Here is an 18,627-nt window from a genome sequence, read left to right as displayed (position 1 = left end):
CTCACAGCCCCGGGATCAGCGGAGCAGCAAAGCCTGACAGCTCTGGGGTGGCTCTGGCCAGAGCCCCGCCAGATCGAAGGCCTGGGTCCCGGGTGCTGGAGGAAAACTGGTGCCGGCAGCCAGGAGAAGGGAAAGCCTATTGCACGAATCTCTTTGTGCAACAGGCCTCTAGTTTTTTATAATATTCAAATTAAATTATATGATTTCTTTGTCTCAAATGCTGCTATTGGCTCTGCACTACCCTAAGGATAAAGTCCAGATTTCTTTGTAGGACATATCAGACCTTCTATCGCTGGGCTGCTGTCTCTTGTCTTATCATTGTTCCCAACTCCCCTGTGTGCAGCAAATGCTCTGTTGGTGGCCAATTAAGCCAGTGCCATGGACTCAGCATTTTTTCTCTCACTTCTGAATACTCCCCCACCGCTCTTTTCCCTCCTGCTCTCTCTGCCTTAAATGCTTTTCTCTCTTTTATCCCCAGTGGCAAACTTCTTGTTTTTAGAGCTTACCTGAGGCCCATTTCTTATTTACTAAATTCTACTTGGCTGGAATTTCTGTTTTCCTCTGGCACTCTTGAAATACTTCTTTCATAGCATTTGTCCCACTATCCTGTAAGTTCTCTCTCTCCCTTGACCTTCACTGAGAGCGTTGACAGCAAGACTCTTTTTTCATCTATTATTCCCTGGCTCCAAACAAGTGGCCTGGAACATGATGGTAGCTAAATAATGATTTTGAAAAAAGTAAATTTATTTAATAAAATATCATCCTGAGACATTGCTTGCATGGTTATTTTGTAGCTGTGTTGTTAATAACATTTTATTTGTGATAAGTTTATGTGCTCAACTCTACCGAAAGTCCATGTGAGAAATAACTGGGTTGTGGTTTTTCACATGTTTCCATCATCATCAAAGTAGGCCCTCATTTTTTTTTTATGAATGAATAAATGAATGTTAGGTGACTGAGTAGGACTCAAGTAGATAATATCACTAGCTGATCTGAGGTTTCAACAAGCTCTTATCAGTCTCCTCCTCCATTGATGCTGCAAATGAGGCTCCCTGAGAAGAAATATTATCTCTATGTATTTTCCCAACTCATCTGCTGCTGAAGATACAGGCGGAGCAGTGAGGCCTGTAGATGCAGGAGTAGATGGAGTACCTGATGGGCTACAATGGTAGGCAATATATAGAGGAGGAGGAGAAACAAAAGGTTCGTATAGGCTTTGGTTAATCCAGCATTGATTATAAAGAAAACTTTTGAAGCAATATCATTTCCAAAGAAGTGGTTGAGCATAAATAGAGGGAGATAGATCTTCATGAGGCATGTCCATCAGGCTTTACTGGGCTTAGTTTGGGAGAGTTATTGAGAGGACTCTGATGGTGAGAGAAAAGGCTGCCTATTGGGCTGAGTCTGCAGGAAGCTGTGGGAGTTCTTACCCCGAGCAAAGACAACACAGATAATTCACATAGTAGGGGCTGTGTCCACATACCTTTTCAAATACAGTAAGGTGGCTCTGAAATAGAATTTTAAGTTCTCATAACACCTTGATGTCAGAAAACCATGAATAAATAAAATTACAAAGTCAAAACAAAATTCAAAAGGAATACATGTGGTAATGCCTTTTTCAATAAACACCGCAGAAAGAAAACCGTGTGATAAACCATATCGTTGCAATTTTCTTCTCAGGGATTTTATATCCATATGCCTTTATGTAGAAGCATGTGATTTACAAAAAGCTGTACCACTATGACCACTGAATCCCTAGTAGGTGTTCACAGTGGGACAAGGCGTGGAGGACTGCAGGGGGCCTGTGCTAGGCTGGCTGTGATTTTCTGATGACATTTCCTGGGGTTGGAAAGGCTGCACCACTCCCTGCTCCCTCAAGGGTCTGTCAGTTGCCCAAGATTCTTCCTCCAGAAATTGTTCCATTGGGTTAAAGTCTATTTCTAGAAGTTCAAGTTAAATTATAAAATGCTATCAGGGATGAGCAATGCATTAATCCAACCACAGGCACAAAGCGATTAATGCAAATTTTTCTAAAACGCATTTTACAGAATATTATTTCTGAGAAATATATGTAAATTAAAGGATCTATGGTAAGATAAGCTTGGCAAACAATGGGTTAAACAGAAACAAATTTCCCCCCACCTCCTCCATTTCTTGGTTGTTCTTTTTCTTTTTAGGCATGAATTTCCCAAAGGCTTTAGAATGAATTTCCAAGAAGGAACTATAATCAAAAGTTTTTATTGATTGATTGATTTTTGGTTCATCTTCATCTGAGAATATTTTCTCCATTGATTTGTAGAGAGAGTGAAAAGGATGGAGAAGGGGAAGAAAGAGAGAGAGAGAGAGGAGAGACACACACATACACATTGATGTGAGAGAGACACATCAATTGGTTGCCTCCCACACAAAGATGGAACCTGTAATGTGCAAACTTTGACCAGGAATTGAACCTGCAACCCTTCAATGCATGGGGCGATCCTCTTTCCATTGAGCAACACAAGCCAGGGCTCAACAGTTTTTACAACTTATTTGAACTTGAAAAGCTTTTCATTTGTGTGTTCAGAGAAACACAGTTTGGAAAATTCTGTCTTTGTAACAATTAGGTTGTCATACTTAGGAGATGTGGGGAACTAAGGTTCTGAATTCGAGTGAGGTGGGGCCTGTACACATGGGAGTTGCAGAGGGTAGACATGAGCAATTTACAACAATAAGGCACTGGGCACTTGGGAGGGGGCACATAGGACAGTTCAGAGGGCAAAGAAGACAAGCTTTTCTTAGCTCCCAGTTTATATCCTTCTGAGAAAAGTAAAAGAAAGGGTAGGAAGAAACAGGAGTTAAGTATTTGTTAGGGACTTCTATTTCATATCTGGCTTTGAGCTCAACTCAGTAGCTCTATGAAGAATCTCATCAGAGAAGAACTGATGTAGGGGAGTTTGGATCGTCTCCAAAACTGGCCCTTTTGGAGAGCTGATAGGCTTTATGTTTCTTGGTTTTTCATAGGCCCAGGGTGGTCCACCTTGTTCTCCTGCGATGGCTTTGGGATCATAATATGGTCTCTGGGAAGAAGACAGGCAAAAAGCATGACAAAAAGAACAGATAATGAACTTGGGCCTTAGAAAGGACAGGTTCTGAGTCCCAGACACATGTTTAGTCTGAGCTCTGCCACTTACCATGAGATGACCTTGCTAAATTACTTTAACTCTCTTGTTCCAATTCTTTTCTTAGGTGAAATGTGGATATACAAGATAAGGTCTCAAGGTTTGACCTGTTAAATAAAAGCATTACACTAGATGACCTGTAAAATTATTTCTAGTTCAAATGTTCTGAGTTAGATTTTATATATCTATATCATCTATATCTATATACATATATGTATATAGCTTATGTACATTCGTGAATATGTATATACATCTATACTAATAAAAGGGGAAATATGCTAATTGACAGGATAGACCCGATGTCTTCTGGACATCCTTCCTGACAAAGCTAAGGGCATGGCCAGCCTGAAACCAACCCCCACCTGGGGCCCCTCACCCAGGGACCCCCACCTTGATCCAGGGCCCTCCTCAGGGAAGGCCAGCCGGCTGCCACTCATGCACCAGACCTCTATGCTATATGATAAAAAGGTAATATGCAAATTGACTCTAACAGCAGAACGACCAGATGACGGCTGGACCAGTCACTATGAGGCACACTGATCACCTCTTGGTCCCTTTTCCCAGCTGGCAGGCTCTGATCGCCTGATGGCCACCCACTGTAGGGGCAGGGCGGGTGAGCAGGCAGGAACAGAGACCTCTTGGTCCCTTCCCCCGGCTGTTATGCACTGATCACCTGATGGCGAATGGGGAACCAGGGGTGGGTGGCAGCGGGGGACGGGGACGGCTGCGGGCAGCTGGGGAAGATGGCCCTGATCACAGGCCAGGCCTAGGGACAGTACATGCACATAGATTTCATGCACTGGGCCTCTAGTATATAAATAATTCATTAAGCAATATTTCAGTAATAAATAAATGTCTAAAACAATTTGCTCTGATGAATATAAAATATTTTATTCTGCTTATATCTCAGATATATTTTAAATAACTATAACAAAAATACAGACCTCCAGAAAGAAAGAAGGTAATATCTATGAAATGATTTAATTAAGTAGGGAACATTTAGGGGTTAAGTATCTAAATTATAAGTTTATTCTTTAACTAATATATGGCTCAATAACAAAATTCTGAGTTATAACTTCTGAAGTTTTTGATAAAAAACATTTAATTTTTAAGGTTAGTTGTTAGTATTCGTAATGATGGTTTTGTGTCTCAGCATACTAATTTTTGCAGGGCTCTAATTATTTAAGCATGCTGTCTCATTCATTTACAAATAAACTTATGAGATAAAGAAGGGAGTATTTGGCTTTTTCTATTTTGCTAGATGTGGAAGCAAGAGCAACTCTCTTGGAAACTTTGAAGTGAGAGATAGACTTGGAATTAAGCTAAACAGCATAATTCTTCTAGCTTTCTAATCTTTGATTGGCCAACTCATGAATAAAGGTATAGGTCTCCATATTAAAAATGAAGAAAATGATGATTATAAAAATAATGCTTGAGTTCCTTACTTTGATCAGTTCAACCTGCTCACTTTAAGCTCCTAATCCATTTTAAAAAACAAAGATGAGAGCCTAATTCAGGAGTTAGGCCAACTCTTCCCTTCCTTTTATTCCCATTCACTTGATACTGTTGTATAAATCTTAAACGCTCCTTAGATTCACTCTCCCTTCTCTCAGTGCTATTTGTCCAGTCTATTTTCATCACAGTTTACATGGATTGTAAAAACAGCTCCTTAGCTTTCATTTCTGCTTTCATCCTCATTCCTTTCCATTTTACCCTGCACACCATTACCAAACTAATATTCCAAGGCACTCTTTTCATTTGGCCAATCCTCTCAAGAAGTTCAGCCTAATACCTCTGTTTGATTTTTGAGAGTCTTCATATTTGGAGCTTGTTTTAGTCAGCCTGGGCTGCCATAACAAAATATCATAGACTGGGTGGCTTAAATAACAGGAGTGTATTTCTCACAGTCGGGAGGCTGGGAAGTCTAGGATCCATGGTAGGATTTATTCTGAGGTCACTTCTTGGGATGTAGGTGGCAATATCTCTCTGAGTGCTCACATGATCTCTTTGTAGGGAGACAGCAAGGTCTCTTCTTTTAAAGACACTCATTCTATCAGACCAGGGCCTCACCCTCATTACCTCATCTAACCATAATTACCTCCCCAAGACTCCATCTCCAAATACCAACACATTGAAAGTTAGAGATTCAACATATAAATTTTGGGAGGACACAAAAGTCAATCTATAACAGGGTTCCTTCTGTGTCTTCTCTCTCATTTCTGTTACTCCTGGGTGTGTACCCCCATCTCCAGTTTTCTCACTACCGGTAACCCTGCCCCATACATTGATTTTTACCTTTATGATTTTGCATCTAATTCCCAAAAGCCCTCTTCTCCCCCAAATTCTTTCCTACTCTTCTCATCTAGAAAACTTTCTTCATCTTTTGTACTTTATCAAATTGGACATATTCTTCAAGTCCACCCCAAATTGCACCTGTTCCAAAGGAAACTTTAGAATCTTCTCCAATTTATACTAATATCCTCTTTCTATGAACTTGTACTATAGTCACACAATAATTTAGCACTTAATTATTCTCTAATTCTTTTATAATATAAGTGAAATGTCTTATTGCGATTTATACTCTACAGGCTACTTTCATATCTATAGTCTCATGTGATTCTCTCAAAAACATTGTGATGTAGAAATTATTATAATATCTATTTTACACATAAGAAAGTCGAAGCTCAGTGAGGTTAAATGACTTACCATAGTTATCAAGCTAGTAAGTTAGATTCCAAAGCTGGTTTCTGACTCTAAGATTCATGGTCCATCTACTCCATCTTACGAATTTTTACACAAGTTTTCTCTTTTCTCCGCTTGTTCTAATTTAGGTCATCTTGTATTTTATGCATCATTATAGGCTAAATTTAATTCTTTTGTGCATGTTGGGGAAGGAAGGGAGGGAAAACAAATACAATGAATTTCCTTAAAGAAGTTCAGTGTTTATTTCAATTGAGCTTCTTCCCATTAAATCATAAAGTAGGTAATTATGTGCTAAATCTTAGTGCCTCCTAATAAATGAAGAGAATGGTAGAAACAAGGACTTAATTTCTGCATTTTATCTCATAGATTAGACAATTGCTTTCTATTTTTTTTCCAAGTAAAACAATGTTAATGAGAAGCTCTTGGCAAACATAACGTATTTATTTCAAAAAAACAACATATTTTAGTTTTGTTTAATTGCAATGCACGGACCTAACTTCTGCAGTGCCTGATCTCAGTATATTTTGGCCTCCCACACAGAAGATGAACTCTGAGGTTACAGTCATTAGGCTGGGGTGAAGGAGTGTGAAATAATTTAATAGTGGAAACCCACCAATCACACCTGACCCCAATCTGTCCAGACATAAGTGCAAAGAAACCACTTACAAATTCTTTTAGAGTGATACCAGATCAGAAACACTTAATGTGCACTGAAAAAGCCAAGTTAAGAATCAAATTCAGACACGTAGAGGTGTGATATCTACCACGAGAGCCAAGTCACAAAAGGGTTAGCCCTTAAATGGCCAAATTAAACAAGACACAACTGAGAGTAACTCATCCCTCTAGGCACCTATAAACCTACACGTGGGAACTTTTGAAAATGAAGTTAGCACCGATTGTGTCTTATTTTGCTTGGCCATTGAATGGCCTAACCCTTTAGGAATTTGGCTCTGACTGGAGATATCACACGTTTATGTAGTCTGACCTCCCTCCTCAACTCTCCTTTTTGTACGTATATATAGAATTTAAAAAATCAGATATGGTGTTACATTGTTAGGTTTAATCAGAGTGAAAGATAAAAACAAAATATGGAAAAGAACAGAATGTGTTGAAATAACAATGTAATGAGACTACCAAGGACACACTGCTTTCTTTCTGGTCTATTTCACAATGAAGGGCTGAGTTGTGTAGTTCTGGTTAAGATCAACAATGAAGCTACTTGAGGGAATTCTTAAACTCAAGCTCACCAATTTATTGTCTACACACACAGAAGCAGGCATGCTGAAAAGGGAGAGCTGAGTATGTGCTCACAAGAAGGCATGTGTGGAGGGTCACACAGAAGATAGGTAAATGTATTTAAATACAAAGATGGCTCCTGTCCAATTTCTTCAGTGTTTGAAACTACAGTGGGGCCTTGACTTATGAGTGTCCCGACTAACGAGTTTTTTTGAGATACCAGCTGTCTCTCGGCTGATTTTTTGCCTTGAGTTGATAGAGTAATTTGGGTTAATGAGCTCCTTAATGAGCTCAGTCTTAGAACGAATTAAACTCATAAGTCAAGGCCCCACTGTAATATATTGTGTGTTGTTACTGAAGAGTTGGCAGTTCCCGGGCTGTGCATAGGTGAGAAAGAGGATCTTGAGAACATTATGAAAAAAAAGTTTTCAAGGGTGTTTTCCTACTAAGATGTTCTGAGTATACCTGTCAACAAACTTCCCCTGCTTTGAAGGTGTAAATTTAAACATCTACTTGCCAATACAGTGCTGACTGCATAGATTATCAGGAAAAAATTTCACAGTATTTGATTAACTTGTAAATTTTTATTACAGTGCAACAGAGAAGGCATATCTACTGAAATCCCTTACGCACCCAATTCTGAGCCATAATCCCAAGTGACCTCATATTGAGATACATTTATATAAAAAAACCTATACTTTATTTAGGGGCCATAACCAAGTAATGATATTATATCATTCATTTAACAAGGCATTATGTTGAAAGGAACATAAAGTTTAATATATATATATATATATTCTTATGTTTTCTGGATTTAGGTTCTGCAAATTGCTATTTTCCCTTTTAACATTTGTTTCTCAGCACTCCTCTGCCTATGTGAGAAATAGTCTCAATTACTTTTCCTGGTCTTATTTAAGGTCTTATCCTGGGGTTGATTCTGACACAAAACTGGTGAAATGATATTTTCTACTGTCAGACATTAGGCAAGATTTAATGCACTAAGCTCAGGAGAGGGCATTATATAAACGTGCATTTTAATTCATACTCAGTCTTCTGACTGTTGTGTAGCTAAGGGTATTTCTCTTAAAAATTTATTGGCACTTTGTTTTAGCAGTTTAGTGCTGAGGTAAATGTTGGCAAATGAACAAACAGCTTCTGTTCCAGCTTCTTTATGGTTCTATTCCAGGTCAATCCCAGGATTCTTGCATAATCTGAGAAGTTCCTGCTGGTCTCCACCATTTCTGGTCAAGGAGGCCTCTGGGAGGCCAGCTTAGAACTCTGCTAAACTCATGTTCATTGGATGACTAACTTGGCAATCTATTTTCCTCTGTGTAAATTTCCTGACTGTGTCTATTACTGAAATTCCTAGACATAGACACCATTTTATTATTTGACCAGTCATTGTTTCTTTGGGTATGTATGTGTCTTTTCTTTGAAAACTGGGGCTGGTTTTGCTAAGTATCTGTTCTATTAGTCTTTGTTTGTATTCCCCAGGACTCACTCCTAAAAATCAAAGACTCCTTTGAAATGGCTTATTCTGTTAAATTACTAAACCTTTACTTTTCTCTTCTTCCGAATCCCCCACAATGTTTCTAGCATTGCTAACGGTCTTTATAACTTTGTAATTGGTTTCTCTTCATAACAAATTTGTGGTTTGCCAAAAATGTACACTGATAGAGAATTATAGTATACTAGAGGCCCGGTGCACAAAATTTGTGCACAGATGGGGTGGGGGGTTTCCCTCAGCCCAGCCTGCACACTCTTGCAATACAGGATCTCTCTTGCAATCCAGGACCACTGGCTCCTAACCGCTCACCTCCCTGCCTGATAGCCCCTAACTACTCCTGCCTGCCTTATCGTCCCTAACCACTCGCCTGCCTGCCCGATTGCCCCTAACCCCTCTGCCTGCCTGCCTGATCGCCCCTAACTGCTCACTTGCCTGCCTGATCACCCCTAACTGCCTCTGCCTGCCTGCTTCATCATGCCTAACCACTCTTCTTGCCTGCGTGATCACCTCTAACTGCTCGCCTGCCTGCCTGATTGCCCCAAACCTCCTTTGCCTTGGCCCATGCCATCACGGTTTCATCCTAAAGGACCTCTGGAAGGACATCCAAAAGGTCGTTTAGCTGTCTGGTCTAATTAGCATATTATGCTTTTATTATTATAGATTGGAAACACTCCTCATGCAGAGAGATGAGAAGCTAAAGGAAAGCTTATGCATTCATCAGTTATTAATTATACAGCTGCTCTGTGAAAGATGCATAGTAGATGCATATTTACATTTATATTTTATAATAATCTAGATATTGCATGCAATTGATTAGAATGTGCCTTATTTGAGAAAACATTGTGATTTAACCTAACTGTAAAAGGATTTCCTAGGAGAAATGAATCTATTGCTTGAATTTGAGAAAAGCAGTCTTGATTTAGTAGAGATGGTGGAAAGAATATTTTCCAAGGATGAACAGGACGGCAAAAAATAGTGAAGTAGAAGTTTAAAAGGCCTAAATCAAGTATGTATTTATGGCATAGAAGTTAAAATAATTGAGTTTAGCTAAGATAATATATTTGATGTCTTGAAAAATGGGGAGAATTAGATAATGATGTTGGAGAGGTGCTCTTATGGAAGAACTTTAAAGACTATGGCTAGGAAGTTAATTTGACCATATCAAATTGTTGAGAGGATATATATTTATTGAGGGGGAGAGAGAGAGAGAGGGAGAAAGAGATAGAGAGAGAGAGAGAGGGGAAGAGAGTTGTTTTTCCACTTATTTATGCATTCATTGGTTGATTCTTATATGTGGCCCGACTGGGGAACAAACCACAACCTTGGAGCATCAGGGTGACACTCTAAGCAACTGAGCTACCCAGGCAGGGCTCTGAGAGGTTGATTTTAAACTCATGTTCGGACCAATCTTCTGGAGTGGCAATTGTTTCTCTCTTTGATTTGCTAGTCAGGTCATCTTAAGCAAAGATTGCAAATATTACAGTATTTTAAAGAAAAGCAATACTCCCAATGCCTAACATGATGCCTAGAATATAATGTTTGCTCAATAAATAAGTAATGTTCAGAAGAATGAGAAGTCTAGAACAAGTTTACCTACTGGGCATAAGAAGCTTTTGTACATACTTGTAGTTGATCAGCTACTCCTCTTTCACTGAATAATTACTGCTCTTCATATTTTGAAATTTCACTCTTAATCAGTTTATAGAAACTTTTCTTAATAGAAACACTCCATCTGAACAGTGGTAAACAAGATGTTAGAGTCCACATAATAGAAGACAAATTATGCATAGGACCTGTGTGCATTGACTTAGAAAGGGAAAAAATGACAATTTTTAACCCACTCCTGCTTCTTTAATTGTTTTGGCATGTGAGAATCAGAGAGGCACTCAGGCATGCAAATTTTAGCATCCCCAGAAGGCTGCCACTTGGCTGTTCAGATCCCTTTATGGTATACCTCCATGCTGCAGGAAAGATTCCAATAGCACAAAGCAAACAAATGTTATGTTTAAAATGACTAAAGGTGGTTTTGAACTTTTTCACTGAAACCCGTGTCATGGGTTAAAGACTTCAACCAAGACTGCAACGAACCATAAAATCATCTCCAGAACCTAGCAGATTGTTCATAACTGGGATTGGATACCCATCACGAATTACAAAGTGATATTTGACAGTAAAGATTTTTACAGTATCATTTGTTTGGGTCTTTAAGACTGAACATACATATTATAAATGTTTCCTTTCTTTGGTTTTTACTGCCTTCCCATACTTTTCTTTTATGAGTTTGGAAGAAAAACTTCAGAAAAATACAGTGATAAGAGTCAGTAAATTTTCTGCAGAAAGTTTAATGGGACAGTTACAATTTCTGAAATAAAGAATTGTTTCTTGCTACAGACATGGCTGTTCTTTCAGTGATGGATGAAAGGAGACCACGAACAACACCACAACCCTGACAACACCAAAACAATACTGAAAGTAGATGATGATGCCCACATTTCGCAGGTGCAGCACTTGATGCTGGTGGAGGACAAACAACAAAGCCAAGGTCACACTGCTACGGCTAGTAAGTGGCAAAGCCATACTTTGATTCCGGGTCCTCTGGCTCTAGACCACTATATTGCATTTATTAAACAGATATTTACAGAGGTCCCAATTATTTTCTAGTACATGTATGAAACTGTTCTTCCTCTTGTTGGATGAGTCATAGTCATACAATCTAAGACAAGCCCTACTCTTACGAAGCTTATACTCTTGTCAGGGAGGTAAGAAATGTTTAAACAAAAACTAACCAAAATAGAAGGCAGAAAATAAGAAGTGAATACTTAACAGAAACTCTACACAAGAAAGTGGAGGGGAGAGTTAAAGGAATGGGTAGGCATTTTGAAAAGGTAAGCTCATGTTTTTGGCCCAAATCACTTGTCTTTTGAAATACAGAATATGGTATCATCCTAATAGGACAGGCAGACCTCCTTGAGGAGAGAAGACATAGCATTTGCCTGACTGTTACAGCTGTTCAGTGTTTCCAAAGACTCTTGATGTGATCAGGGAGGGCTCTACAGAAAGGTGGGACTTGAGTGGGACCTTAAAGAATGGGTGAAATTTGGATAGGTGAAGAGGTGAAAGGTAGATGTTGGAGGTTACTGGAAGGTTCCCATTAAGGGGTAGAGTCAAGAACATTTGTGGAGTTACTAAAATGTTGAGTGGATTGGCCTTTCTGGAGAATAGGTTTTCTGGGTAAGTGATATGAAATAAGACTAGACATTTATGAGGACCCACAGTGAACACCCGACAGGATGAGGGTAGCAGCGTTCAGAAGATACACCATTTACCTCAGAGGGTGGTCTGGGGCAGCTCTGTTCACAAACTAGTGTTTTTGTCTGGGATTGCTCCTTAAAAACCCTTATGTTATTATTAAGCACCAAAGCCAAATGAATGCTGAAATAATTACAAAAACAAAAACAATCAACCAAACAAACAACAACCCCCCCCCCACCCCCACCCCACAAAAACCACAGGATAAAGATTGGAGAATGATTTCCATCAGCAGCAGAGTATTTCCTGAGGCTAAAAAAATGTGAGTTATTCCCTTTATTACTTTTTTTTCTTTTTTTTAATTGCTTAAAGTATTACAAAGGGTATTACATATGTGTCCTTCCCCCCATGCATACAAGTCCTTTGGTTGATCTCTTTATTACTTTTGATACTTTACTAAATGCCTGCTAGTCTCTGAAGGGTCAAAAATAAACTCTTATCTTTAGTCATTCTTATCTTTGAAACTTATCTGATAAGAGCATTTCCAAGTTTTGAGTTGCAGGAGCAATTATCCTTAATAAAACTATATGGTACTTTCTTTAATATCTGATTTTTAACTGCTATTTTCTTTCTTTTGATATTACTATTACTGGATTCTTTTAAAACATAGGTTGTGAAGATTTCTTATTCTTAAGTATAAAGAAAACCATAAAATTGAATACATTTCTCCACATATTTATTATATAAAAACAGGAGTAAGTGTATATATACTTTTTCCATTTCAATTGACTTGCGAATAAACATAGCTAGTAAATCAATACTTCAGGAAGCAATAATAAAAAAGTATAATATTCTGTTTCTAATTCTAACTTTTAAAACTTTTTCCTATCTCATGGCTATAAATATAAATTAGAAAGCTCTACTTCTAAAGGTCTTCTTGAGTTATATGCTTTATGTTAATCAGTTCGTGTAGAACATGGGTTTTCTCTCCTTTCAGAAGTCTGTTATGTGTAGATTTGTTCTACCTTAAAATTTGTTTCCTTTTTATTCTTCACAGGAAGTATACTAGTACAAAGGTAAAATAAAGTATGCAGAGCACTAAAGAAATACCTAGTCCTTGACATTGCTGTAGTCAGTCAAAGACCTTAGGACATAATGTCTGTCTTCCAGGATTATGTAAATCTTACTGAGGGAAGAAGATATATGTGCAGGAAACAGTGAAGTGACATTGCAGATTAGAATGCCAAAATGTATTATGGTTTATAAGAAATGTTATAGGAATTCAGAGAAAAAGGACAGCTAATGAGGGGTATATAATTTTAGACGTTTATTCATAGAGGTAACAAGGGCAAATTTTTCATATGTGAAAAGCGGGGGGTAGTTTTCAGAGTTAGAAAAACTTGATTCTGGGCCACTTAGAAAAAGCTACCTGGGATAGTGGGGTGGTTTGGATAGAGTGGACTAAAGTTGGAATCAGATTTGAAGTCTGAGTTGAGACGTATTGGGACAGGAGTGACTATTACAAACTATTTATCTAAGGCACATTATAATAATGTTTTAATCCATCCATCCATCCATCCATCCATCCATCCATCCATCCAACAAATAATTTTTGTTAGATAATAAATATCCTAATATTTGTTGGATATGCTGTAAAGTGTTGGGCATAAAGGATTTGGGAAGATAAACTGGAGGAAGGGAAACCAAGAGGCTAATCTAGTTGTTCAAATATGCAAAAATGAGGGCCAGTATAAAAATATGATGATGGAAACAAAGGGGAAAGGCTGGATTTAGGAGGTTTTTTCAGTTAATGTTAAACTGGGCATTTTAGTTGGTTGGTAGGACATTTAAAGAAGAGATGAGTAGGAGATACCTCCAGTTTTTCAAACTGGGCTGACTTAGAGAATGCTATTGATAGAAAGAATGGAATTAGGTAAAAGGATACAACTTTGCTATAAAGAGGACAGATATTATTATTTCATAGTATAGTTTCCTATATACAGTTAGTGGTATAAGGCTAGAGGTTAAATGAGAGATCAGGATTGAAAATATAGACATTAGAGTCATTAACAGTGTAAAGGTAAAGCCATTTAACCTAATTTAATGACACAAATTAGATATTTACTGTAGTTGAAGATCATAATGCCAAAAATAAATATTGGAGATCGTCACAGCTGGTATAGGGGATCATGGAAAGATGAAGAAAAGATTTATCAGGAGTAAAGTGTGTGGGGGAAAATGGGAGAAGAGAAATGTTTCACATGTTGTTCTTTTCACAATAGAATTTCATAGACTTTTATTTAACAAATATTATTGATCACCTATTATGAGCTAGACACTATTTTAGACACTAAGGTTATAGGATTGAGGATAAAAGTCCCTGACCTCATGGAGGTTATATTTTGGTGGGGAGAATGCAAGAAAAGTTGAAATACTCTAATGTCATGTGATACAACACAGAGATATTTTAATAAATAAATATCCAGTATATTATGAAGATTCAAAATATGGGTTTAACTTTGAAATAGTAGAAAAGATATTTTAAAATGGGATAATTTTCTCCTTGTCTTATGATTCAGTAATCCCAATGACAATAAAACAAAAGTAATAAAAAAAGAGATAAGATGGAGTGTGGAATGAACAGAACTTTAGGTGTATGACTGATGTCATCATCATCATCATCATCATCATCAGATATATATAGTACAGTTTCTTTACAAGTCTATAAAATGCTCAAGTCCTTGAAAAAGGGAGTTGTAGAAGAGGTGGGGCAGGGACTAGGTACTTAGAGCAGATTGCCTTGGGAAAGGAAGCTGCTGAGTGGATTTTAATGACTACACATGGCCTTTTCTGAATTGTCAGAAGTGAGTGCAATAAACAAAGGCAAGCAAGCTTTAGTAACACAGACAACTCATACTAAAGTCAAAATCAAAAGCCCTCTCCTTTGCAGCTTGCCTTTGCAAGGATAGTGTTGTTTCTCATGGCAAACATCTTCCCCTAAATATCAGGATCCTACTGGTAATAATTAGACACACACATAGGCATCATTATATAATTCTCCCTTTGGTAACTGCTGTCATTACTTGTGGGTCTTTCTAAGGATTGTATGAGCCCAAGAGAAATGCTTATGCTTATTCATTTCTGCAGGAAACGTTTGGTATAAATAAGAAAATATAACTGTTAAGTGGGCTGTTAGTACTTATGGGTGAAGCCAATGCATATTTTGTTAGTTATGAAATATGTTATAGAACTAATACATTTTTGAAACACAAGTATAAGAAACTTGTGGCCAGGTTGCATGGAAAAGGAATAAAGCCACTTTGAATCTTTTAAAGATCTATCATATGTTAATATAATCATGCACTCTTTAATGAAGGGGATGCATTCTAAGAAATCAGTCCATAAGAGATTTTACTGTTGTGTGAGTGTCTTAAAGTGTACTTATACAAACCTAAATGGTATAGCCTACTACACACGTGGGCTATGAGGTACCCCATAGGCTATAAACCTGTACAGCATGTCACTGTATTGAATCCTTTAGGCAACTGTAACTCGGTGTAAGAATCTGTGTAGCTAAATATAGAAAAGGAACAATAAAAATACAGTATAAAAGGTTTAAAATGATACATCTGTATAAGACACTTACCATAAATGAAGATTGCAGTACTGAAAGCTGCCTGAGGTGAGTCAGTGAATGAGGGGTGAGTGAATGTGAAGGCATAGCACATTTCTGTACACTACTGTAGACTTTATAAATAGCGTTATACTTAGGCTGTATTAAAGTTAAAAAACAGTATGAGATTAAAGAGGATGATGCAAATAGGAAACCTGGTAAACACAAGATGTATGAGGCTGCTGCTGGTGTAACATGGCATATTATTTCACAGGAAACTTTTTCATTGTTATAAATAGAGTAAATATTAAAATGATAAAGGGTCTAGTACAGTAAAAACATAAACCAGTAACATAATCCTTTGTTATCATTATCAAGTATTATGTACTGTACAGAATTACCTGTGCTATACTTTTATACAACTGGCAGAATAGGTTTGTTTACCACCAGCATTGCCACAAACACACGAATGATGTGTTGAACTAGGAAATTATGACAGCTCCGACATCACTAGGCAATAGGAATTTTTCAGCTCCCTTTTAATCTTGTGGGACCACCATCATATATACAGTCTGTCATTGACCAAAATGTCATTATGTATTACATGACTGTATATCTATTATTCTACAACTAGAGGCCTGATGCACAAAATTCGTGCAAGAGTAGGCCTTCCTTCCCCTGGCTGCCAGCACCGGCTTCCCTCTGGCCACTGGCTTCATCTGGAAGGTCGCCCAGAAGGACATCCAGTCTAATTAGCATATTATGCTTTTATTATTATAGACTAGAGGCCCGGTGCACAAAAATTTGTGCACTGGTGTGTGTGGGGGGATGTCCCTCAGCCCCACTTGTGCCCTCTCACAGTCTGGGACCCCTCAGGAGAAAATGACCTGCTGGCTTAGGCCCGCTCCTGGGGGGCAGAGGGCAGGCCCAATCCCTAGGTGCAGCCCCTGGTAGAGCTCACAGCAGGGCTGATTGGGGAGTTGGGGCGCCACCCCCTGTCATGCACAGAGCAGGGTGGATCAGGAGGGTTAGGGTTAGAGTTAGTTTAGAGACCAAATGTAGCAAAACTCTTTATAATGTTGGTGATTCATTCATGGCCCTTTATGTCATGGAATTAGCACTTGGCTTATAAAATTAATCATATTATATCACCTAAGTACTTTGGAGATCACTGACACAGTTCATTAAGAATTTCTGGCATAATAAACATATTACTTTGGGATTCTAGTGAGATCTAATGAATAAATATAACATTTAAGCACATTCCTAAGAACTTAGTCTAGATTTACTTGATAAGCTCACTGCTAATAGGTTTGCTCTGTAAGGTTGAGTTAATAATGAGTGCTTAAAATCACACCCGATGCATATTTATTCAATATTCAAAGAATACTCTGACTGATGACTTTTCATGTAGTTGGAAACCCAATATATGAAAAATGTATTTGAAAACTTTAAAAACTATTCCTACACATTAGAATTATATAATTTTAATTCTTATTTCTGTCCTTTTAGTGTCTACTGATCACTGTTTGGCAGACTTCATTTCCATTACAGCAAATGAATAGTGTAATTATCCTTTAAAGATATATATATGGTCTGGAGATAATTAATAAAATTATAATTGTGCTGTGCACAGAGTGAAATATTCCAACACATAGCTTGGCAGTAACTATTTGGAAATAAAAAAATCCATTCCCTATGTATGCCACTTCTGTGCTTATGAACTTTTTATCAGTGGCCTATCTTCAAACACCCTTTAATCCCCACCCAAGGATATGTTTATTGATGAGAGAGAGAGAGAGAGAGAGAGAGTGAGAGAGAGAGAGAGAGAGAGAGAGAGATGAGAGAGAAACAACCTTTTTGGTGTACAGAAAGACACTCCAACCAACTGAGCCACCCGGCCAGAGGTATCTTAAAACTTTTTTAAAAAAAATATATTTTATTGATTTTTTACAGAGAGGAAGGGAGAAGGGTAGAGAGTTAGAAACATCGATGAGTGAGAAACATCGGTCAGCTGCCTTCTGCACACTTCCTACTGGGGATGTGCCCGCAACCAAGGTACATGCCCTTGACCGGAATTGAACCTGGGGCCATTGAGTTCACAGGCTGACGCTCTAGCCACTGAGCCAAACCGGTTAGGGCTATCTTAAAACTTTTTAATGCAAGAGTTGGCAATTTGATGGGAACCTCTTTCAGCTTTTTTGAAAACAAAAAATTGGAAATACCTATTTTTAAAAATGTTTCTGAAACTTGAACTATATAGATTCATTTTCTAGGATGTATACTATAAAAGGCTTTATTAGACTTATCAACTAGCTCTTAGAGCCTGTAACTCTTTCACTTTAACTCAATATTCTCAGAGAGGATTGGGAAAAATGGAATAAATTTTCTTGCTGCACCTTGACCAATAAAATTTTAAATCAGCTTTATTAACAGTATAATATACATTCAATATAACTCAGCAATTTTAAGCTCATAGTTTTATGTATTTTGACAAATGCTTAAAGTTGTGTAACCACCACCAAAATCATGTTATAGAACACTTCCATCACCCCCAAAATGTTTTCTCATGCCTGTTGCAGTCAATTCCTTCTGTAGATTTCTGGCCCCTGACCTTTCTGTTATTATGTTTTATTTCTGATAGCTGAGTAAATACCTAGGAATGAAATTATTAAGTTATATGATTAGTGTGTGTTTAACTTTATAAGAAATTGCAAACTTTTTTGAAAGTAGCTGTACTACCAGTAATCTATGAGTTACAAGTTGATAGCCTCAGCAATACTTGCTAATGGCAGTAATTTTGTCATTTTAGCTATTTTATTGGGCATGCGGTGGTATACGTTGTAGTTTTAACTTGCACTTATCTAACTATTAATAGTGTTGAGCATCGTTTCATATATTTATTTGCCATTGCCATGTGCTTAATTTGCTGCAGTAGCCATTTCTTGCTGAAGTTTGTTCAAAGTTTTTTTTGTTCATTTAAAAAATTGAGTTACTTACCTTCTTATTACCTTCTTATTGGATTGTTATATATTCTAGATCAATTATTTTTATAATGCGATTTTGATATTTTCACATATTTAAAAGAAACTTGGAGCTGCACATTTAGCTCATCTAATTTATGGAGCATGTCCTTCATACTTCCTAACTCGCCCAGCAAA

This window comes from Myotis davidii, unplaced genomic scaffold, assembly GCF_000327345.1.
Source record: "Myotis davidii unplaced genomic scaffold, ASM32734v1 scaffold450, whole genome shotgun sequence".
Lineage (NCBI taxonomy): Eukaryota > Metazoa > Chordata > Mammalia > Chiroptera > Vespertilionidae > Myotis > Myotis davidii.
The sequence above is the reverse complement of the archived record's forward strand: the minus strand, read 5'-3'. Positions refer to the sequence as shown.